At 52.4% G+C, this 24,759-nt stretch overlaps 1 protein-coding gene across 3 annotated transcripts in view; it reads left to right on the top strand.

The window, feature by feature from the left end:
• Window positions 1-24,759, top strand: part of LOC140390311 (uncharacterized) — a 158,803-nt gene that overhangs the window by 4,680 nt on the left and 129,364 nt on the right. The window lies entirely within an intron of this gene.

Below are 24,759 nucleotides of genomic sequence, written 5' to 3'. Positions count from 1 at the left end.
TGCAGCTACAGGCCTACCTCCGACTCCATGATACGCGACCAGATCGTTTTCGGTGTTCAGTCGGACCCCCTACGTCAGCAGCTCCTCAAAGTAAAGCAACTCACCCTAGCGACCGCCATCGAGACCTGTGTCTTACATGAAAACGCCACGAGTTGGTATTCCCATATACAAGCGGCTGAAACGGCGCGGCAAGGTCCCCACGAGGCGGAATGGGTCCAAGTGATTGAGCACCTCCTGGGCCTCAGCCTGGATGAGGGCGGCCATTTCGCCCGCTTTTCGCGGACTCCCGCGCTTGTACGTACCAAATGAGGGGATGGTGACATTGAGGAACGTAATGCGCAGGCGTGCACCATGCAAGACCCCACCGCGCATGCGCGGTGGCGCAGCGAATGTGCTGACGTCACGTCGTGCGACAACTGTGGCTCCGCCCATTTAAAGCGTCAATGCCCCGCAAAAGCTCGACAATGTCTACAATGTGGAAGACTTGGCCACTATGCTGCCTTCTGTCGAGCAGCTCAGCCTGCCAACTCTCATCACTTCAGTCAGCCTCGCAGGAATGTTCGGGCAATTCAACCCACGGTTACCGAGTCCGATGCGGACCTCCCACACAGCAGTGACACCGAGGACCCGAAGGCGCTTTTTCGAGTCGGTGTCGTAACGAAAAACAGGCTGTCCCCGAAGCAAAGACACCAGCCGCTGTCGGTATACAGCATCAATCCAGACGATGAGTGGTGTGCCACCCTGACGGTCAACCGGTCCCAAATACGATTCCGTCTGGACACTGCCGCCTCCGCCAATCTCATGGCGTGGTCTGACTTCCAAAGCCTTTGTGTCAAACCAACCATTCTTCCATCAGCCTGCCAGCTATTGGATTGCAATGGCAACATCATTCCTGCTACCGGCTCGTGCCAACTTGAAGTGACGCACAAGTCACGGAAAGCCATCCTTCCTTTCGAGATTGTGGATTCCTCGAAGGACTTCCTGCTTGGCGCACAGGCGTGCAAGTGTTGAACCTCGTTCAAAGAGTTCACTCTCTCTCTCCTGATGACACGCCTGCCTTCCAGGGTGCTGACTTCAGGGCGCAACTCGACGCCATCATCGACCAGCACTGCGATGTCTTCGAAGGCATGGGCACGCTCCCATATAATTACAAGATACTACTCAAACAGAACGCCTCGCCTGTGGTGCATGCACCTCGCAGAGTCCCAGCACCCCTCAAGGACTGCCTCAAGCAGCAGCTGCAGGACCTCCAGGACCAAGGAGTGATCTCCAGAGTTACGGAACCAACCGACTGGGTCAGTTCCATGGTGTGCGTAAAAAAGCCTTCCGGCGAGCTGAGAATTTGCATTGACCCCAAGGATCTGAATCGCAATATCATGAGGGAGCATTATCCAATTCCCAAGCGCGAAGAGATCACATGCGAGATGGCTCACGCCAAGCTCTTCACCAAACTTGACGCATCGAAAGGATTCTGGCAAATCCAGCAGGAAACTGTGTACATTTAACACCCCCTTTGGCAGATATTGTTACAACAGGATGCCGTTTGGGATCATATCGGCGTCAGAAGTATTCCACAGGATCATGGAACAAATGATGGAAGGCATTGAAGGTGTTCGCGTCTGTGTCGACGACATAATCCTCAGGAGCATATCCGTCGCCTCCAGCGCGTGTTCAAACGCATACGGGAGCAGGGCCTACGCCTCATCAGAGCCAAATGCTCCTTTGGTCAGACGGAACTTAAGTTCCTAGGGGACCACATCTCCCAGTTGGGTGTGCGGCCGGATGCGGACAAGGTGGCTGCTATCACAGCCATGTAAACGGCAGAGGACAAGAAGGCGGTCCTCTGATTTCTGGGCATGGTCAACTTCCTAGGGAAGTTCATCCCTAACCTCGCCTCTCATACCACGGCTCTCAGGAACCTGGTCAGGAAGACGACAGATTTCCAATGGCTTCCTGCCCACGAGCGCAAATGGAGAGAACTCAAAACCAAACTCACCACGGCCCCAGTCTTAGCCTTTTTTGATCCAGCGAAAGAGACAAAAATTTCGACCGATGCCAGCCAATATGGCATTGGGGCAGTGTTCCTGCAACGCGATGAGGCCTCATCATGGGCCCCCGTTGCATATGCGTCACGCGCCATGAACCCCACGGAACAGCGCTACGTGCAGATAGAAAAGGAGTGCCTGGGCCTGTTGACCGGTGTCGTCAAGTTTCATGATTATGTGTACTGCCTTCCCCAATTCACCGTCGAGACCGACCATCGCCCGCTGGTCAATATAATACAGAAAGACTTGAACGACATGATGCCTCGCCTCCAGCGAATTCTGCTCAAGCTCGGCGATACGACTTTCAGCTGGTATACACCCCGGGCAAAGACCTAATCATTGCCGACGCTCTCTCCAGGGCAGTCAACACTCCGTGTGACCCAACGGGATTCGTCTGCCAGGTTGACACCCATGTGGCCTTCGTGGCCTCCAGTCTACCTGCCACTGATGAACGCCTCGTCCAAATTCGCCGTGAGACAGCGGCTGACCCTTTGCTACAGCGTGTCATGCGCCACCTAACAGACGGGTGGCTCAAGGGCCAATGCCCGCAGTTCTACAACATCAGAGATGATCTGGTGGTAGTCGATGGTGTTCTCCTGAAACTGGACCGCATTGTCATCCCACACAGCATGCGCCAGCTCGTCTTGGAATAGCTACACAAGGGCATCTTGGCGTGGAGACGTGCCGACGACGGGCCCGAGAGGCAGTGTACTGGCCCGGCATCAATGACGACATCGCCAACACAGTGCTCAACTGCCCCACTTGTCAGCGCTTCCAGCCAGCCCAACTACGTGAGACCCTACAGCCCCATGAGTTGGTCACGTCCCCTTGGTCCAAGGTCGGCATTGACCTGTTCCACGCGCTGGGCAGGGACGATGTCCTGATTGTAGACTACTTTTCAAACTACCCAGAGGTGGTACGTTTACACAACATCACATCGTCTGCAGTCATCCGTGCCTGTAAGGACACCTTTGCTCGACACAGCATCCCACTCACTGTGATGTCAGACAATGGCCCCTGCTTCGCAAGCCAGGAATGGTCCAACTTTGCCAGGAGGTACAACTTTGTGCATGTGTCATCCAGTCCCCTGTACCCCCAATCCAACGGCAAAGTGGAGAAGGGCGTCCACATAGTCAAACGGCTCCTCTGCAAGGCTGCCGATGCTGGATCCGATTTCTACCTCGCCCTGCTGGCCTATCGCTCGGCCCCACTGTCCACTGGCCTGTCGCCAGCCCAGCTGCTCATGGGTCGCACCCTGAGGATGACGGTGCCGTCCATTCATGTCCCAGACCTCGACCACGTTCCGGTCCTTCAACGAATGCAACTGTCTCATGCACAGCACAAGGCAGCTCATGACTCCCGTGCAGCTGATCTCCCTGCTCTGGCTCCAGATGACAACGTCCGCATCCATCTTCCGGATGGTGGCTGGTCTGCAACTGCTGTGGTTCTTCGGCAGGTGGCTCCCTGCTCGTTCCTGGTTCGTCTACCGGATGGCTCCATTCTGCGCCACAATCGACGTGCCCTTCGTCTCGTTCCGCGCTCGCTACATGATCCTCCACCATTGCCACGCCCTCCTGTTGACCCTGACCTGGACTATGCAGAGATTCCGGTCACTCTGCATTCTTCTCACTCTGACGCAGTCCAGCCCGCTCCTCAGCCAGCGGCTCCCGACCCACCCTTGAGGCAGTCAACCAGAATTCGTCACCCACCTCAGAGACTTAATTTGTGAACTTTGTGGACTTATGGACTTTCTGATTTGTTCTGTTCTTCCGTTTAATCGTTCAAGTGGTTTGTATATAGTGTTCATCTCGTTATTCTTGTGACACCCTTTTTTACTGCACCAGGCACCTTCCCATGTAAATAGCTTAGTTTTTATGTACATAGTCCTGTAAATATTTTGCACACACGTAGTCCGGAACATTCACCATACACTATTTATTGCCACGCAGGTAAATTTTTTAAAAAAGGGGGGATGTCATAATATACACCAGTATATCATGGTGCAGTCACACACTGATGGACACACAGTGGGACCAATCAACACACACAACACCGCAGCCAATCACCAGTGAGAGCACACGCACTATAAAGACAGGGAGCATCAGAGTTCCCGCTTATTCGAGTTGCAGCTAGCTAGGAGGGCATAGCTCACAGCCTGCAACACAGACATTCACCATGTGCTGAGTGCATCGACTGGTTAGGACAAGGCAGAGGTCTTTAGTTAAAGCTAGTATCATAGAGACCAACAGTCTAAGTATGTTTAAACAGTTAATGATTCAATAAAATAGTGTTGCACTATTTCAAGTGTTGGTGACCTGTATGTGATCCAGAACACCCAACACATCAGACGGCAGATTTCCTTCCCCTAAAGGAGACATTGGCGAACTGACGGGTTTTCGCAACAATCGATGATATTTTCATGGTCACCATTACTGAAACTAACATTTCAATTCCAGATTCCTTCGCTGAATTTAAATTCCACCCGCTGCTGTGGTGGGGTTTGAACCCGTGTCCCCGGAACGTCAGCCTGGGTCTCTGGATTGCTAGTCCAGTGACAATACCACTATGTCATCACCTTCCCTCATTGCCCTCAGGAAGGTGGTGGTGAGCCGCTGAAGTCCCGTGTGGTGTACCCGGTGCACACACTTGTGCTGTTAGGGGCGGAGAGTTCCAGGATTTTGACCCGGCGACAGTGAAGGACTGGCCGATATAGGCTGGGATAATCCGGATTTCAGCAGGATAAGGGGTAGCGGATCGGAAGTGCACGATCCACACGTTACCGGAAGCCTTGACCAGCCAATTCACGGTTTATCAGCAGGAGTGCCAGTCAATTAGCGTTGTGAAGGGAGGAACTCCGCGGCCACTAAAACGTCTAGAGTGGGACGTCTGGCGAGAGAGTGATTAGGCCGTGAACTGGAAGTCAGGCCCACCCCCTTCCCTCTCACTCGCTCCACAATTGTTACGTCATTTTATTATTCATCTCCGCTTGTGCAGCCTCCTCCTCCCTGCTGCTCTTTGGAAAGTGCTGTCTAAGGCTTTGTGAATTCCTGCAGTGCATCTTGTAGTTGGTAGACACGGCTGCCACTGTTCGTCTGTGGTGGAGGGATTGACTGTTTGTGGAAGGGGTGCTGATCAAGCGGGGCTGCTTTGTCCTGGATGGTGTCAGGATTCTTGAGAGTTGTTGGAGCTGCACTCATCCAGGAAATGGGGAGTATTTCATCACACTCCTGACTTGTGCCTTGGAGGTGGTGGACAGGCTTTGGGGAGTCAGGAGGTGAGTTACTCACTGCAGGACTCCTAACCTTTGACTTGCTCTTGCAGCCACAGTATTAATGTAGAACAAAGAAAAATTACAGCACAGGAACAGGCCCTTCGGCCCTCCAAGCCTGCGCCGATCCAGATCCTCTATCTAAAACTGTCGCCTATTTTGTAAGGACCTGTATCCCCCTGCTCCCTGCCCATTCATGTATCTGGATAAATCTTAAATGACGCTATCGTGCCCGCCTCTACCACCAATGTAGCTCGTCCAGTTCAGTTTCTCATTAATGGTAACCCCCAGGATGTTGATTGTTGGCGATTCAGCGAATATAATGACATTGAATGTCATGGGCCGATGGTTAGATTCTCTCTTGTAGGAGATGGTCATTGCCTGACACTTGTATGGCACGAATGTAACTTGCCACTTGTCAGCCCAAGCCTGGATGTTGTCCAGATCTTGCTGCAATTGGGAATGGACTGTTTCAGTGACTGAGGAATCACAAATAGTGCTGAACATTGTGCAGTCATCAGTAACATCCCCACATCTGACCTCCTGACGGGGGAAGGTCATTGGTGAAACAGCTGAAGGTGGTGGGGCCTGGGAAACTGCCCTGAGGAACTCCTGCAGTTATGTCCTGGAGCTGAGATGACTGACCTCCAACCACCACAACCATCTTCCTTTGTGCATTGGTGGAACTGCTACATTTTGGGGCATGTTGAGTTGTTGGTGGAGCATCGCAGCAGTTGGATCTGGAGGTGATTTAGAAACATAGAGAAGTGTTTCAGCAGCACATCAGTGTACAGAATGACCCAGGAACAGAGAGGGTTGAATGATGAGGACGTGTTGAATATACTTGGTATTCCCCCATGTGAATCAGAGTGAAGAGCGATCTGATCGAGATGCTTAAAGTTAAAGGAGTTCAGTAGATTAGATTTGGAGAAACTATTTCCCCTCACTGGGGGAGGGGAGAGAATTAAAAGTGACAGGGATATAATCTTTGAGAGAGTGTCAAGTCATGCAGGCGCAAAATCGAGAGGCGATTTTTCACACAAAGGTTCTTGCAAATAATAATCTTTATAGTCACAAGTAGGCTTACATTAACAGTGCAATGAAGTTACTGTGAAAAGCCCCTAGTCGCCACAATCCGGCGCCTGTTCGGGTACACAGAGGGAGAATTGAGAATGTCCGAATTGGAATGCCCAAATCTGCAACTCTCCCCCCTCCCAAAATGAGATACGGGCCAATTGGAGCTTTGACCATTGAGATCGTTTGAACTTTGTGCTTCTGCAGACGTATCATAGAATTTGTAGAATCATAGAATTCCTACAGTGCAAGAGGAGGCCATTCGGCCCTTCGAGTCTGAACCAACCCTCTGAAAGAGCACCCTACCTAGGCCCTCTCGCCGCAACCCCACCTAACTTAAGGGGCAATTTAGCATGGCCAGTCCACCTAACCTGCGCATCTTTGGGCTGAGGGAGGAAACCGGAGCACCCGGAGGAAACCCACGCAGACACGGGGGAGAAAGTGCAAACTCCACACAGTCACCCATGGCCGGAATCGAACCCGGGTCCCTGGCGCTGTGAGGCGGCGGTGCTACCCACTGTGCTGCCGTGCTGCCCAAAGGGTAAGGGGTGAAGACAGATGAACAAAGGTTGATGCAGATCAACTGTGATTTCGAATTAAATGGTGGAGCAGGCTTGAGGGAGTCATAGAGTCATTGGGTTTTACGGCATAGCAAGGGGCCCTTCGGCCACCGTGTCTGCGGTGGCCATATCTATGTCCCTCTTAATTTTGTACATGGATCAGGTCCCTCTCCTCAGCCTTCTCTGCTCTGAACAGCCTCCTTCCCTTTCCTGTTTCTTTTGAGCGCCGATGGGTGTCAACCTGTGATGATAGGCCCGATTGCAATTGCACGAATTAGAGGCAGGAGTAGGCCACTCAGCCCTTCAAGCCTGTTCCGCCATTCATATAGAATCATAGAATTTACAGTGCAGAAGGAGGCCATTCAGCCCATTGAGTCTGCACCAGCTCTTGGAAAGAGCACCCTACTTGAGGCCACACCTCCAGCCTATCCCCATAGCCCAGTAAGCCCACCTACTCTTTTGGACACCAAGGGGCAATTTAGGATGGCCAATCCACCTAACCTACACATCTTTTCGCTGATATAATTCAAAACTCAACTCCGCATTCCCACCTAACTCCCTGAATGATCTGCCTCCGGTGCCCCCCCTCTCCTCCCCAGCCCAGCCAACAACCCAACCCCATCTCTTGTCAAAAAGCTATCTACCTCTACCTTAAAAATGCTGGTTTAGCACACTGGGCTAAATCGCTGTCTTTGCAAGCAGACCAAGGCAGGCCAGCAGCACGGTTCAATTCCCGTACCAGCCTCCCTGAACAGGCGCCGGAATGTGGCGACTAGGGGCTTTTCACAGTAACTTCATTGAAGCCTACTTGTGACAATAAGCGATTTTCATTTTTCAAATATTTACAGACTCTGCCTTGCAAAGCAGGCTGGGAGTGTTCACATGTTCAGTGACCCCCCCCCTCGCCAACCCCACCCCCATCCAATCCCGAGCTGTGTGCCATTTGTTTCCAGCCAGATTCATGCCAAAAGGGTGTTTGTGAAGAAACGAACATTGTTTTGTACGTTGCAGAAGAAAATCAAGCATAAATTAAGGGAGAACTTGCATTTCTGTAGCGCCTTTTGTGACATGCCAAAAGGGGCTGCACAGTCAAAGAGGCACTTCTGACTCGAGAGGAAATGCCACAGACATTTCTCACATAACCGAGGCCCCACAAACAGCAACAACCTGATAATCTGCTTTCTGGTCTTTGATTGAGGGATGAATATTGGCCGGGACACCCGCAGAGAACTCCCCTTCTTCAAAACAGCATTCTTTACTTCATTTCCCCCCAAAATTGTATCCTATTTGTCAGCTTTTTCAAAGTGCGTTACATAGCAGTTCAAGTTTGATCTTAACATTAAGTATAATACAGGTCTGCCTCTTTCGATACTGTGTCTGAGGTGCCTCACTACACTTGCCATTACAGGTTACAATGCACATTAACATTTCATGTCAAACATTCCCTGGTGCTGACAGCCTGAGGCGTTTTGCCTGCTCTTCGGTGCATTCTGAGACATAAGAACTAGGAGCAGGAGTAGGCCACCTGCCCTTCGATCCTGCTCTGGCATTCAATAAGATCATGGCTGATCTTCTTTGTGGACTCAGTTTCACTTACCTGCCCCCTCACCCTTAATTCCTTTACTGTTCAAAAATCTATCTAGCTTTGCCTTAAAAACATTGGACAAGTTGCGTGGGTTTCGCCCCCACAACCCAAAAGATGTGCATGGTCGGTGAATTGGCCATACCAAATTGCCCCTTAATTGGAAAAACTGAATTGGTTCTCTAAATTTATAAAGGAAAAAAAAAACATTGGACAAGGTAGCCACAACTGCTGCACCAGGCAGGGAATTCCAGATTCACAAGCCTTTGGGTGCAGGAGGAGGAGGGAATTCTTTCCCCATTGAGTCTTTTCAATAGCTGCCCTGGTCAGCCCATGATGCTTGGAATGTGCACATCCTCTTGCACGGGGCCCTCGGTTTAAAGCCTCAACCAACAGGCAGCACGTCTGGCAGTGCAGCACACCCTCAGCCTGGTACTGAAGGCCGGACGGAGTCCTCCGCCCTCCCCAGGGTTTTCCCCGGACAGAGACTGCTCACCATGAGCCACCAACCGTTCTTCCGGTTCGTAGTCAATGGACATTTGCAAGGCTCAACGGCAGCGCCAGTTAACCCGGCCTCGGCGGGACTGGGAGATCCCGCTGGCGGGATGGGCCGGAAAATCCCACCCCACCAGGACTGGGACTTGAACCTGCAATCTTCTGACTCTGAGGCGGGCGTACTACCCAGTGAGCCACAGACTGGCCATTTGGGCTGATGTGTGCCAATCTTGAGTATCTTGCTTTTTGTGTAAGCATTGAAATTTACACCTTGTAATTCCCCCTCTCCATGCCCCCCCCCCACGACCATCATTGGTAGCCCTCAATGCCTTACCCCAACCTGCAAATGACCAGCCATTTTTTTCCCATGCAAACCTAGTCTGATCGGAAACAGGGCATCTACCAGCCTTCAAATGGAGGCAAGTTGGCGGAGGGTGTGTGTGTGGGTGGTTATAAATCTTCACTGTAATCCGAGCGACCAACTGCACCAGAAGTGGTGGAGTCGGGAAGTGACTGCTGTGGGAAGGGGGATTTCCTGTGGAAGCAGCAGTTTGATTTTACGTGCGACTGAACGTCAGGCCTGAGACTGACCTGGAAACCCCAGCTGGAAAATGCCCCACCTACGGTTTGCCCAAAAAGAAAAGCAAAAATTACCCCCAGAAAGATGAGTGCTCGAGCATAGTCCTTGTGTGGCAGTACAGTTTGGAGGTTTACCGGAATAGGGTTGGGGATCAGTGACGTGGAGAGACTGGAGAGGGTTACTCTGAGAACGAAGGGAAATTTAAGGAAATGTGAGGAAATTTAATCGAGGAGCTCGGAATTGTGAGGGGTTTTACTGGAGTAGTCTGGGGCGTGGCGGGGAGGGGGGGGAGGGGGGGGGCGGCAGCGGTGGGGGGGACTGTTTCCATTGACAGCACAAGTCGGTAATCAGAGGGCACAGGTTAAAGGCCAAAAAATAAATAAACTGGAGGGAGACGATTAGGGCAATTCTCCTACGGCGAGTTATTCCGCTGTCTGAAAGGGTGGTGAAAGCAGATTCAAGAAGCAGCTTCCAAATCAGATAAATACTTGGGGTGTGACCGAACAGCCACGCTGAGCCCGAAACGCAGTTTGCTGCGGTACAATGTGGCCGATAGAAGCCGGGAGACCCCGCTCCCGGGATCTACCTGGCTCGCAAAGTCTCTCAAGATCTCACGCAAACTCACGAGACGTTGCGATGTCAATCCCGCCCATTGTGTGTGGGATCACTTCTTGGCAAATCTGCATATTAGAGCGTGACGACGAGTCTCACCGAAGTTTCCCGAGGCATGAGAGGCTTTGGGTTCTATTCCCTTCCCCTCGGAGACCTCGGGCGAGCGTCGGTCTCCACAAACAGGGCCCAAAAGGAACGGCACTTATTGGGCCTCCCAGGAGATCGGAGGCCCCCAGGTGTATACCCATTGGGCAGGGTGGCACTACTGGTGCCACCTGAGCACCCTGGCACTGCCAGCCTGGCACCGCTGCCAAGATGCCCAGGTGGCTCTGCCAGCTGGCAGGACACTGACAAGCTGGCATTTTTCACGCAGCGACAATTGGGCCGGGAGTCCCCTGCGAGGGTGTTTGGGGGGTGGGTCGGGGCCTCATAGTGACTTGGAGCTTTGTGAAGGGGGTGGGGGGGCGGCCACCTCGGAGGCTCCAGAGATTTAAAAATGGCGACCCGATCTCTTGCTACACTCAGGAGGACCGGGACCATTTGTGGCCAGGGCTGCCGTTCCGCACTGAGGCCCCTATCTAACCCAAGTAACATTTAATAACGGTAGGCTACTGCAGAAAATACGGAGGCATGGGATTCAGGGTGATTTAGCAGTTTGGATCAGAAATTGGTTGATGGGAAATGTTCAGACTGGAGTCCAGTTACTAGCGGTGCACCACAAGGATCTGTTTTGGGGCCACTGCTGTTTGTCATTTTTATAAATGACCTGGAGGATGGCGTAGAAGGATGGGTGAGTAAATTTGCAGATGACACTAAAGTCGGTGGAGTTGTGGACAGTGCGGAAGGATGTTACAAGTTACAGAGGGACAGAGATAAGCTGCAGCGCTGGGCTGAGAGGTGGCAAATGGAGTTTAATGCAGAAAAGTGTGAGGTGATTCATTTTGGAAGGAATAACAGGAAGACAGAGTACTGGGCTAATAGTAAGATTCTTGGCAGTGTAGATGAGCAGAGAGATCTCGGTGTCCATGTACATAGATCCCTGAAAGTTGCCACCCAGGTTGAGAGGGTTGTTAAGAAGGCGTACGGTGTGTTAGCTTTTATTGGTAGAGCAAAACTCTGGTGCGGCCGCATTTGGAGTAGTATTGCGTGCAATTCTGGTTGCCGCATTATAGGAAGGATATGGAAGCATTGGAAAGGGTGCAGAGGAGATTTACCAGAATGTTGCCTGGTATGGAGGGAAGATCTTATGAGGGAAGGCCGAGGGACTTGAGGCTGTTTTCGTTAGATAGAAGAAGGTTAAGAGGTGACTAAATTGAGGCATACAAGATGATCAGACGATTAGATCGGGTGGACAGTGAGAGCCTTTTTCCTCGGATGGTGATGTCTAGCACGAGGGGAGGGGACATAGCTTTAAATTGAGGGGAGATAGATATAGGACAGATGTCAGAGGTAGGTTCTTTACTCAGAGAGTAGTTAGGGCGTGGAATGCCCTGCCTGCAACAGTAGTGGACTCGCCAACACTAAGGGCATTCAAATGGTCATTGGATAGACATCTGGACGATAAGGGAATAGTGTAGATGGGCTTGAGAGTGGTTTCACAGGTCGGCGCAACATCGAGGGCCGAAGGGCCTGTACTGCGCTATTATGTTCTATGTCTCTCGCTGCTTCGGGCTCAACGCGCTCTCTGTGGGACTTTGTTCCCATTGAACTAAATCCCGCCCTTGAAATGAAAATGTTTTGAAAGGCGCAGGGCTATGGGGAAAGAGCAGTGAGGGAAGCAGACTTACTGGATTGCTCTGCTGAACAGCCAGGACAGGTCTGATGGGCCGAATAACCACCTGCGCTGTATCATTGTGGGCTTCAATTTGGGTTTGAGAAGATTGTGAAACGCAGACAAGATGATTCATTGGACTGGAACAGTGGTGTTTGGCATTTCTGTATTTGGTCATGACCTGGAAGATAAGAATGCAGCCTGTTATTTTGTCATTGCTCTCCCTGGCTTGTGGGCGAGAGTCTTGCATGATGACACATACATCATGGTGATCTTACTGTGTTGAAAATAAAGAAGCATTTCCCGGGCTCTTGTTCAACTCCTTCATTCCAAAGGCCCCGATCCTTTCGACCTCACCTCCCTCGCTTGTTCCAGTCCCTTAAGAGGCTCCAGCCATTTTATATAGGCCCAGTTTCCCCTTGTTCTCGCAATGCCTGTGCCGAGGAGCTCATGGACTACTGATGCAGTCCTGAGGGGGTGGGGGCAGTGTGTTGGGTTGCGGGTGGAGAGGGAGGTGGGACGGAGGTGGAGAAGGGGTGTCAATCCCACAGGCCTGCTTTCAAATGCCTCCCGCGCTCTCGCCCATCCCCCATCTCTGTTTCGTTCCCGCAGCCCACAACCCTGCCACATATCTGCGATCGTCTAAACCTGGCCTCTCGAGCGCTCTTAATTCTCATCACTGCGCCGCCACTGGCCACGCCTTCACATTGCCTGGGGCCCCCAAGGCTCAAGGGGCTCCTGCTCCTGTGTTTGTTTCTTTGACAGGCTGTTTCTAGTGGGATACCAGAAGGTTCACAGTCCAGATGAACAATTTGGACGTGGGGAGCGAATCATAGAATTTACAGTGCAGAAGGAGGCCATTCGGCCCATCGGGTCTGCACCAGACCTTGGAAAGGGCACCCCACCCAAGCCCACACCTCCACCCCCATCCCCGTAACCCAGTAACCCCACTTAACCTTTTTTGGACACTCAGGGCAATTTATCGTGGCCAATCCACCTAACCTGCACATCTTTGGACTGTGGGAGGAAACCGGAGCACCCGGAGGAAACCCACGCAGACTCCGCACAGACAGTGACCCAAGCCGGGAATCGAACCAGGGACCCTGGAGCTGTGAAGCAACTGTCCTAACCACTGTGCTAATGTGCTGCCCTTGCTGAGTGCAGGAGAAAAGATGTCTTCCTGCAATTGGACAGAGTCCTGATGAGACCACACCTGGAGCAGTGTGCGCAGTTTCAGCCTCCTTATTGAAGGAAGGTGAAACCTGCCACAGAGGAAGTGCAACGGACGTTCACCAGACTAATCCCTGGGAAGGCGAGGGTGCCTTCTGAGGAGAGATTGAGAAACTGGGTTTATATTCTCCAGAGTTTCGAAGGGTGCAAGAAACATAGATTCTGAGGGGAGATGTTGAGAGGATGTTTCTTCTAGTTTGGAATCGAGGACTAGGTGGGCAGTTTCAAAATTAGGGGGGTCGCCCATTTCAGACAGAGATGAGGAGGAATTCCTTCTGTCAGAGGCTCATAAATCTTTCGAATTCTCTAGCCCAGACATCAATGCAGACTGCTGTGTCATTGAATATATTCAAGGCTGGGTGAGACAGATTTTTCATGTAAGACAATAAGATAATATAAGACCGTAAGACATAGGAGCAGAATTAGGCCATTCAGCCCATTGAGTCTGATCTGCCATTCAATCCTGGCTGATATGTTTCTCATCTCCATTCTCCTGCCTTCTCTCCGTAACCCCTGATCCCCTTATTAATCAAGAACCTATCTATCTGTCTTGAAGACACTCAGTGATTTGGCCTCCACAGCCTTCTGGGGTAATGAGTTCCACAGATTCATCACCCTCTGATGAAGAAATTCCTCCTCATCTCTGTTTTAAAGGATCATCCCTTAAGTTTGAGGTTGTGCTCCTGGGTTCTAATCTCCTACTAGTGGAAACATCCTCTCCACATCCACTCTATCCAGGCCTCTCAGTATCCTGTAAGTTTCAATGAGAACCCCCCTCATCCTTCAAAACTCCATCGAGTACAGACCCAGAGTCCTCAACCACCCCTCATATGACAAGCCCCTCACCCTCGGGATCATTCTTGTGAACCTCCTCTGGAGCCTTTCCAAGACCAGCATATCCTGTCTTAGATACGGGGCCCAAAACTGCTCACATACTCCAAATGTGGTCTGAGTCACAGGTTATGGAGGGCATACAGGAAAGTGAAGTTAAGGCCATGGTCTCGCTGAAAGGGGAAGCAGGCTCGAGGGGCCGCATAGCCCACTCCTGCCCCTATTCCTCATGTTCCTATGTAAAAAGATGATGCCAGACCTGAGAGCTCACAACTATCAGGAAAGGCTCTTTTCTATTAGAAAAGGATGACTGAGGGGTGAGTTCACAGAGGTCTTTTTAAGATTATGGAAGGGCAGGGCAGCACGGTGGCGCACTGATTAGCACTGCTGCTTCACGGCGCCGAGGTCCCAGGTTCGATCCCGCCTCTGGGTCACTGTCCGTGTGCAGTTTGCACATTCCCCCCCCCCCCCCCCCCGTGTTTGCGTGGATTTCGCCTCCACAACCCAAATGTGTGCAGGGTGGGTGGATTGGACACGTTAAATTGCCCCTTAATTGGAAAAAATGAATTGGGTACACTAAATTTTAAAAAAAGATTAAGAAAGGGCTAGATAACATGGATATAGCGAGGTTTCTTCCAGTCACAGGGGGGGGTTCATGGTATAGTGACAACGTCAGTGGATGAGTGAGTCAGCGGACCACACTAATGCTCTGGGGACATGGGTTCAACTGATTCAAAATTCAATTGAAAACCCATCTCGTTCTCCAATGTCTCTTTCGGGAAGGAAATCTGCTGTCCTTACCCAGTCATAAGAGTTTCACAGTGCAGATAGAGGCCCTTCAGCCCATCTTCTCTGTGCCGGCCACCAAGCACTTATCCATTTTAAAGTAAGCAAAGGACTGTGGATGTTGGGATCTGAAACAAGAACCGAGGACGCTGGTACGGCTCAGCCAAGTCGGCCAGCGTCTATCAGGAGAGAAGCAGAGTTTAAAAAAAGATATTTTTATTCTCCTTTTTCACATTTTCTCCCATGTTTACACCCACCAAACAATAAACAATAATCAGTAAACAAGTATGTCAATCCCCATATCAATAACAACGATCCCATCCTCCCACCAAACTCCAAACATTCGCCCGCATGTTCACCTAAACAAATGATAAAAGGAATCAGGAATCACCCGTAGTCACCATTAACACACACTGCCCCCCTCTCCCCAGCCCTCCCACCCCCTCGCCCCAACTAATGTTCGATGTTATCCAGTTCTTGAAAGTGCATAATGAATAATGGCCATGAATTGTAGAACCCCTCTATCCTTCCCCCCCCCCAGTTCAAACTTATCTTCTACTCCTTCAAAGAATCGGCTCATCCTCACCCTCGTGAGGTATGCTCTGTATCCCACCTTCTGCTGTATCAGCCCCAACCTCGCGCACGAGGTGGAGGCGTTCACTCTCTGGAGCACCTCACACCAGAACCCCTCCTCCATACCCTCTCCCAACTCTTCCTCCCACTTTGCTTTGATCCCTTCCAGTGGTGCCTTCTCCTCTTCCAAAATAGCTCCATAAACCGCTGACACTACCCCCTTCCCCAGTCCCCCTGTCGTCAGCACCTCCTCCAGCAATGTGGAGGCCGGCTCCACCGGGAAGCTCTATCTCTCCTTTCTGGCAAAATCTCGAACCTGCATGTACCTAAACACTCCCCACTGCTCCAGCCCATTCTTCGCTTCCAGCTCCTTCAATCCTGCAAACCGACCCCTAAGAAACAAATCTTTGAGTGTCTTAATTCCCTTCTCTTCCCATTTCTGAAAATTTCCATCCCACCTCCCTGGCTCAAATCTGTGGTTCCCCCGAATCGGCATTTCCCATGACCCTGCCCCCAACCCGAAGTGTTGGCGAAACTGCCTTCAAATTCTCAATGAAGCTATTATTCCCGGACTCCCTGAGTATTTCCCCAGGGCCATAGGGAGCGGCGCTATTGCTCGTACTTTCAGCCCCGACCCCATGCACAAACTCTCCTCCATTCTGACCCACTGGGAATCAACCCCTCTGACACAGCTCTGCACCTTCTCCACATTCGCCACCCAGTAATAATACATTAGGTTCGGAAGACCCAAATACCCTGCCTGCCCTCCCCTCTGTAGCAGCACCTATATAACTTTGGCCACCTTCCCGCCCCATATGAACAAAGTAATTCTTCCCTCAATCTCTCTGAAAAAAGCCTTTGGCAGGAAAATCGGCAGGCATTGAAAAATAAACAGAAATCGTGTCAACACGTTCATTTTAACCGCCTGTACCCGACCCGCCATTGACAGAGGGAGACCATCCCACCTCGCCAGATCAGCTTTCACTCTCCCCACCAAACTAGAAATGTTGTACCTGCGGAGCCCCCCCCCCCCCCCCCCCCCACTCCCCCAGTCCTGGGCAACCTGCACCCCCAGGTACCTAAAGTGAGTCCCTGCCCTACGGAATGGCAGCCCTCCCACCCCTGCCCCCACCCCCAGCCGAAAGACCACAAAATACTCACTCATGTCCAGAATTAGTTTGTACCTCGAGAAAGATCCAAACACCTGAAGCAGCCCCAATATTCCCCCTATCGACACACTCGGTTCCGACACGTATAATAACAAGTCATCGGCATATAAGGACACACTATACTCTATCCCCCCCCGCACTATTCCTTTCCATACCCCGAACTTCTTAATGCGATGGCCAACAGCTCAATCGCGAGTGCAAACAGCAGGGGGGACATAGGACATCCCTGCCTAGACCCACGGTGGAGAGAAAAGTATCTCGAGTTGATATTGTTTGTGCGGACACTCGCCCTCGGCTCCTTATATAGTACTTACCCAGTTCACAGACCTTGGTCCAATCCCAAACTGCTCCAGAACTGCCATCAAGTACCCCCATTCTACCCGGTCAAACGCCTTCTCAGCGTCCAGTGCCACAACCACCTCGGTTTCCTTCCCTTCCGCCGGTGCCATAACGACGTTCAAAACCCTCCTAATGATCGAATAAAGCTGCCTCCCTTTCACGAACCCCGTCTGATCTTCACCTATCACCTTCGGGAGGCACTCCTCCAGCCTACTCACCAGTACCTTCGCCAATGCTTTTGCGTCCACATTCAGAAGTGATATGGGCCTATACGACCCACACTCCGTTGGGCCCTTATCTTTTTTTAGCAACAGGGAGATCGATGCCTGCCCCAAAGTTTGTGGCACACCCACTTCCCTATCGCCTCTTCAAACATCCCCATCCTTGAAATTTTTATAATATTCCACCGGAAACCCATCCGGCCCTGCCACCTTCCCCGACTGCATCCTCCCAATCGCATCTTTTATCTCCTGCTCCACTATTGCTCCTTCTAATGTAGCCCTGTCCCCCTCCCCTAACCTCGGGTACTCAAACCCATCTAGAAAGTCCTGCATCTCCTGGTCTCTCCCAGGTGGCTCTGACCTGTACAAGCTCTCGTAAAATTCCTCAAAGACCTTGTTAATCAGATCCGGAGCCACCACCAACTTCCCTGCCCTGTCCCTCACCTGAACAATTTAGAGAGAAGCAGGGTTAACGTTTTGAGTCCTCAGACTCTTTGTCAGAATGAAAAGGAGGGAGAATGTAGAGACTGCAACAAAAAGTAGCAACTCTGATAAAGAGATCTGATAAAGAATCTGTGGACTGGAAAGGTTATCTCTAATTCTCTCCTGATAGATGTTGTTGGATTAGACCATAAGACCATAAGACATAGGAGTGGAAGTAAGGCCATTCAGCCCATCGAGTCCACTCCACCATTCAATCATGGCTGATTTCAACTCCATTTACCCGCTCTCTCTCCATAGCCCTTAATTCCTCGAGAAATCAAGAATTTATCAACTTCTGTCTTAAAGACACTCAACGTCCCGGCCTCCACCGCCCTCTGTGGCAATGAATTCCACAGACCCACCACTCTCTGGCTGAAGAAATTTCTCCTCATCTCTGTTCTAAAGTGATTCCCTTTTATTCTTAAGGCTGTGCCCCCGGGTCCTAGTCTCCCCTGTTAATGGAAACAACTTCACTACATCCACCCTATCTAAGCCATTCATTATCTTGTAAGTTTCTATTAGATCTCCCCTCAACCTCCTAAACTCCAATGAATATATTCCCAGGATCCTCAGACATTCATCGTATGTTAGGCCTACCATTCCTGGGATCATCCGTGTGAATCTCCGCTGGACCTGCTCCAGTGCCAGTATGTCCTTCCTGAGGTGTGGGGCCCAAAATTGCTCACAGTATTCTAAATGGGGCCTAGCTAATGCTTTATAAAGTTTCAGAAGTACATCCCTGCTTTTATACTCCAAGCCTCTTGAGATGAATGACTGAGAGGATTGACTGAGTTTTCCCAATGTATCTATTCCAATCCTATTTTGCAGCACTGGGTCCATAGCCTTGTGTGCTGTGGCGTGTCAAGTGCTCATCTTGAATGTTGCGAGGGTTCCCGCCTCTCCCACCCTTTCAGGCAGAGTTCCAGATTCCCACCACCCTCTGGGTAGAAAAAAAAGCTTTTCCTCGAATCCCCTCAAAATTTCTTGCAACTCACCTTAAATCTATACCCCCAGGCTGCGACTCCTCTACTAAGGGGAAAGGTTTCTTCCTATCTACCCTATCTATATCCCTCATAATTCTGTAAACCTCGATCAGGCCCCCCTCGTCCTTCTCTGCTCTTAGAAATGCAACGCCAGCCTCTCGTCATAGCTGAAACGCTCCAGCCCAGGATACATCCCGGCCTGGCCTATGTGTGACTCCAGACCTACCACGATGTGGTTGGCTCTTAACTGTCCCTCTGAAATGGCCGAGCAGGTCACTCAGTTCAAGGGCACTTGGGGATGGGCAACAGTGGCTGGCCCAATCAGCGACGGCCCACCTCCCATGTAAAGAATAAATAAGTTAAAAATGATGGGCAAGTCCAAGATGAGGGAACGTAAGATAACAAATCCAGCAGGGATTTGGGAGAAACTGCTTTCCCCAAAGAGCCATGAGTGTGGGGAAACCTGCTACCACAGGGAGTTGTTGAAGTGAATGCTGCCGTAGAGTTTAAGGGCGAGTTAGTGATAGACACGAAAGAGAAAGAAGAATGTGTTGATTAAGTGAGATGAAGTGAGCTGGGCGGAGGCTTGGGTGGAAAGTAAACAGTAGCATTGGGCTGTATTGCCAACTCCTGTTTAAAAAGGGTCTCCCTCTCGTACATTTTATGTTCCCAGCTGCATACCTGTTCAACAAGATCCGGGCAGGTTTTTCCTGATGCACAGACCATTGCTTCATTTGCAGGAGGGACTTCCACTGAGTCAGTGATGAGATTAGATCCTGCCAAAGCTTATTTTAAACTTCTTCATTCTCCAGAGTACGGGCAACACTTACATGTCCCTCTAGTGTTGCCCATATCCCTCGTTGCATGCAACCCCGTCAGTGACAGGCCTGTAACCAGCAGTAAGTCACCCCCTCACAGTTCAAACCCCCAGGGTAGCTTTCCAGTGGGCTGCTCTTCTGTAAGAGACTAGCAATGTGGTCTCGCCACCACTTTCAGAAAGCATTGCCCCACCTCCTCCTCCTTTCAGATGAATGTAACAAATTTTTCTTTTACAATTAAGGGGCAATCCACCGACGGCCAATCCACCGACCCTGCACATCTTCGGGGTGTGGGGGCGAAACCCACGCAGACACTGGGAGAATGTGCAAACTCCACACGGACAGTGACCCAGAGCCGGAATTCGAACCCGGGTCCTCAGCTCCGCAGTCCCAGTGCTATCCACTGCCGCCCCCTTTGAGATGAATGTAATTGAACATTGGGCCGTGTTAAACTGCTGCTCGAAAAGCACCAGCTTGTTGGACCTGTTAGCATTTTGGAATTATCCATCGTTCTCTCTGAAGGTCACATGGTTGTTTTAACGTTGGGTCCTATCAAATAAACTGCCCGTTACATGGAAACATGGAAAATAGGAACAGGAGGAGACCATTCGGCCCCTCGAGCCTGCTCCGCCATTCATCATGATCATGGTTGATCATCCAGCTCAATAACCTGATTCTCCTTTCTCCCCATAGCCTTTAATCCCTTACGCCTCAAGTGCGATATCTGAGTTTTTCAAACTTCTTTGCTTGGGACCCATTTTTACCAACCAGCCATCCATCTGGACCAGTGTGTGCGGGGAACAGTCTGGGCAGGATACCGTCTGTGCAGGGGACAGTCTGGGCAGTATACCGTCTGTGCGGGGAACAGTCTGGTCTGGATACCGCCTGTGCGGGGAACAGTCTGGGCAGGATACCGTCTGTGCGGGGAACAGTCTGGGCAGTATACCGTCTGTGCAGGGAACAGTCTGGGCAGGATACCGTCTGTGCGGGGAACAGTCTGGACTGGGTACCGCCTGTGCGGGGAACAGTCTGGTCTGGATACCGTCTGCGCTGGGAACAGAGAGGACTGGATACCGTGTGTGCGGGGAACAGTCTGGACTGGATACCGTGTGTGCGGGGCACAGTCTGGACTGGGTATCGTCTGCGTGAGGAACAGAGAGGACTGGATACTGTCTGTGCGGGGAACAGTCTGGACTGGGTACTGTCTTGCGGGGAACAGACTGGACTGGGTACCGTCTGTACAGAGAACAGTGTGGAGTGGGTACCGTCTGTCCTCGGAACAGTCTGGACTGGATAGCGTCTGTGCGGGGAACAGTCTGGACTGGATAGCGTCTGTGCGGGGAACAGTCTGGACTGGATAGCGTCTGTGCGGGGAACACTCTGGACTGGATAGCGTCTGTGCGGGGAACAGTCTGGACTGGATAGCGTCTGTGCGGGGAACAGTCTGGACTGGATAGCGTCTGTGCGGGGAACAGTCTGGACTGGATAGCGTCTGTGCGGGGAACAGTCTGGACTGGATAGCGTCTGTGCGGGGAACAGTCTGGACTGGATAGCGCCTGCGCGGGGAACAATCTGGACTGGATAGTGTCTGTGCGGGGAACAGTCTGGGCTGGGCTGGGTACCGTCTGTGCGGGGAACAGTCTGGGCTGGGTACCGTCTGTGCGGGGAACAGTCTGGTCTGGGTACTGTCTGTGCGGGGAACAGTCTGGACTGGGTACTGTCTGTGCGGGGAACAGTCTGGACTGGATACCGTCTGTGCGGGGAACAGTCTGGATTGGGTACCATCTGTGCGGGGAACAGTCTGGATTGGGTACCATCTGTGCGGGGAACAGTCTGGACTGGATATCGTATGTGTGGGGAACAGTCTGGGTTGGGTACCGTCTGTGCGGGGAACAGTCTGGATTGGGTACCGTCTGTGCGGGGAACAGTCTGGTCTGGGTAGTGTCTGTGCGGGGAACAGTCTGGGCTGGGTACCGTCTGTGCGGGGAACAGTCTGGTCTGGGTACTGTCTGTGCGGGGAACAGTCTGGTCTGCGTACTGTCTGTGCGGGGAACAGTCTGGGCTGGGTACCGTCTGTGCGGGGAACAGTCTGGTCTGGGTACTGTCTGTGCGGGGAACAGTCTGGTCTGCGTACTGTCTGTGCGGGGAACAGTCTGGGCTGGGTACCGTCTGTGCGGGGAATTGTCTGGTCTGGGTACCGTCTGCTGAGGAACGATCTGGACTAGATACTGTCTGTGCGGGGAACAGTCTGGGCTGGGTACCGTCTGTGCGGGGAATTGTCTGGTCTGGGTACCGTCTGCTGAGGAACAATCTGGACTAGATACTGTCTGTGCGGGGAACAGTCTGGACTGGGTACCGTCTGTGCAGGAAACAGTCTGGATTGGATACCGTCTGTGCAGGGAACAGTCTGGACTGGGTACCGTCTGTGCGGGGAACAATCTGGGTTGGGTACCATCTGTGCGGGGAATAGTTTGGACTGGGTACCGTCTGTGCGGGGAATAGTTTGGACTGGGTACCGTCTGTGCGGGGAATAGTTTGGACTGGGTACCGTCTGTGCGGGGAACAGTCTGTACTGGATACCGTCTGTGTGGGGAATTTCCTGACTCCATACTGTCTGTGCGGGGACCAGTCTGGGGACAGTCTGGATACCACCTGGGCCTCATCATTCTCTACTTGCTCCCCATTCCCCATCACGCCCTCTCCGAGCTCACCTTGTCCATCAGACCCCCCCGTGCTGCTCACTCAACTCCATTCCCACAAAACTACTGAACTTTCCCCGTGGCCCTCAGATTTGTTGATTTTGCTCATGGTTCTCTCTCAGTTGCTCCAATATATAGATCTCAGGAGCAGGAGTCGGCCATTCGCCCCTTTGAGCCTGCTCTGACATTCAGTGAGATCACGGCTCATCTGTGTTTTTTTAAGTTTAGAATGCTCAATAAACGTTCCAATTAAGGGGCAACTTAGCGTGGCCAATCCACCTACCCGGCACATCTTTGGGTTGTGGGGGTGAGACCCACGCAGGCACGGGGAGAATGTGCAAACTCCACACGGACAGTGACCCAAGCTGGGAATTAGCGGGGAACCTTTCTGGGTTGCACTCCATTTGCCACTGCTCTGCCCACCTGACCAGTCCGGGGCGGTTCCGGTCACCATTTTAAGGAGAGAGAGGCTACTGGAGAGAGCGCAGAGAAGATTCACAAGGATGACACCAGAAATGAATGGGTGTACACATCAGGGAAGGATTTGCAGGCTGGCTTCCGTTTCTCTTGAAAGTAGAAAGCTGAGGGATGACATAATGGAAACCCAAGGAAGGTTTTAACAGAATGACGACTGAGAGAATGTTTCCTTTTGAGAGGGCAGAGCGGAACTAGAGACCACCAATATATAATAGTCACCAAATACATCTATCATATTGGATATGAAATCCTACACGGAATTCGGAAGAAATACCTTTACCCAAAGGGTGGTGACAATGATTGAAGTGAATAATATAGATACTCTTCAGAGGAATATAGACCAGCGATCCAGGGACAAGGGAATAGAGGATCACGATGCCAGACTTGGATGAGGGAAGATGGGAGGACGTTTGAGTGGTGTGCCGATGCCAGCATGGACATGATTGGCCGAATGGCCAGTTTCTGTGCCTTCTATGCTATGTATTGTAATCATCTGCCCGAATATTTCCTTCTGTGACTCACTTAAATTTTGTTGTTTGGAAATGCTTTGTGGTAAAGGCGTTATATAAACACGTTGTTATTACTGGGGACAGTCCATAGATATTCTGTTCTGGGCTGGGTCACGCTGGGCGTTGCCTGTGCTGGGACAGACTGGGGCAGTGTGCAGACAGTTTAGGGGCAGTCTGGTCTGGGGCTGTCGGATCTGGGGATAGTACAAGGTCAGTCTGGGAGCATCTGGTCTGGGAACAGTCTGGTCTGGGTTCAGTCTGGGGGTCAGTCTAATCTGGAGGCAGTCTGGTCTGGAGGCAGTCAGTTCTGGGGACTGTCAGGTCCAGGGACGGTCAGGTCAGGGGACAGTCAGGTCCGGGGGTGGTCAGAACCGGGGCCGGCCCGGTCCGGAAGGCGGTCAGGTCCAGGGACCGTCAGGTCCAGGGACCGTCAGGTCCGGAAGGCAGTCCGGTCCGTGGCTCCGGTCCAGGGACAGTCAGGTCCGGAAGGCGGTTCGATCCGGGGACGGTCCGGTCAGGTCCAGAGGCGGTCAGGTCTGGGGACGGTCAGGTCTGGGGACGGTCCGGTCCGGGGACGGTCAGGTCCAGAGGCGGTCAGGTCTGGGGACGGTCAGGTCTGGGGACAGTCTGGTCTGGGGACGGTCAGGTCTAGGGGCGGTCAGGTCTGGGGACGGTCAGGTCTGGGGACAGTCTGGTCTGGGGACGGTCAGGTCTAGGGGCGATCAGGTCTGGGGACGGTCAGGTCTGGGGACGGTCTGGTCTGGGGACGCGGTCAGGTCCGGGAATGGTCAGGTCCAGACGCGTTCAGGTCCGGGGACAATCAGGTCCTGGGGCGGTCAGATCCAGGGCCGGTCCGGTCAGGTCTGGGAACGGTCTGGTCTGGGGACGCGGTCAGGTCCGGGAATGGTCAGGTCCAGACGCGTTCAGGTCCAGGGACAGTCAGGTCCAGGGACGGTCAGGTCCGGAAGGCAGTCAGGTCTGGTCCGGGGATGGTCCGGTCCAGGGACAGTTCGGACCAGGGACGGTCAGGTCCAGGGACAGTCAGGTCCAGAGGCGGTCAGGTCCGGGGACGCGTTCAGGTCCGGGAATGGTCAGGTCCAGGCGCGTTCAGGTCCGGGGACAGTCAGGTCCGGGGACGGTCAGGTCCAAGGACGGTCAGTTCCGGAAGGCAGTCAGGTCTGGGGACGGTCCGGTCCAGGGACAGTTCGGTCCAGGGACGGTCAGGTCCAGGGACGGTCAGGTCCGAAAGGCGGTCCAGTCCGGGGACAGTCTGGTCCGGGGATGGTCCAGTCCGGGGACGGTCAGGTCCGGGGACGGTCAGGTCCGGGGATGGTCAGGTCCAGAGGCGGTCAGGTCCGGGGACGGTCAGGTCCGGAAGGCGGTCAGGTCCAGGGACGGTCCGGTCCGGGGTTGGTCAATTCCGGGGACGGTCAGTTCTAGGGACAGTAGGTCCGGGGCCGGTCCGGGATGGTAGGTCCGAGGACAGTCTGGCCCAGAAGGCGGTCAGGTCCAGAGGAGGTCAGATCCAGGGCCGATCCGGTCTGGAAGGCGGTCAGGTCTGGGGACGGTCAGGTCTGGGGACGGTCAGGTCTGGGGACGGTCTGGTCTGGGGAACGTCAGGTCCGGGGGCCGTCAGGTCCGGAGGCGGTCAGGT

The sequence above is a fragment of the Scyliorhinus torazame genome, chromosome 14 (assembly GCF_047496885.1).
Source record: "Scyliorhinus torazame isolate Kashiwa2021f chromosome 14, sScyTor2.1, whole genome shotgun sequence".
NCBI classification, from domain to species: Eukaryota; Metazoa; Chordata; class Chondrichthyes; order Carcharhiniformes; family Scyliorhinidae; genus Scyliorhinus; species Scyliorhinus torazame.
This window is presented reverse-complemented; position numbering and strand designations above follow the sequence as displayed.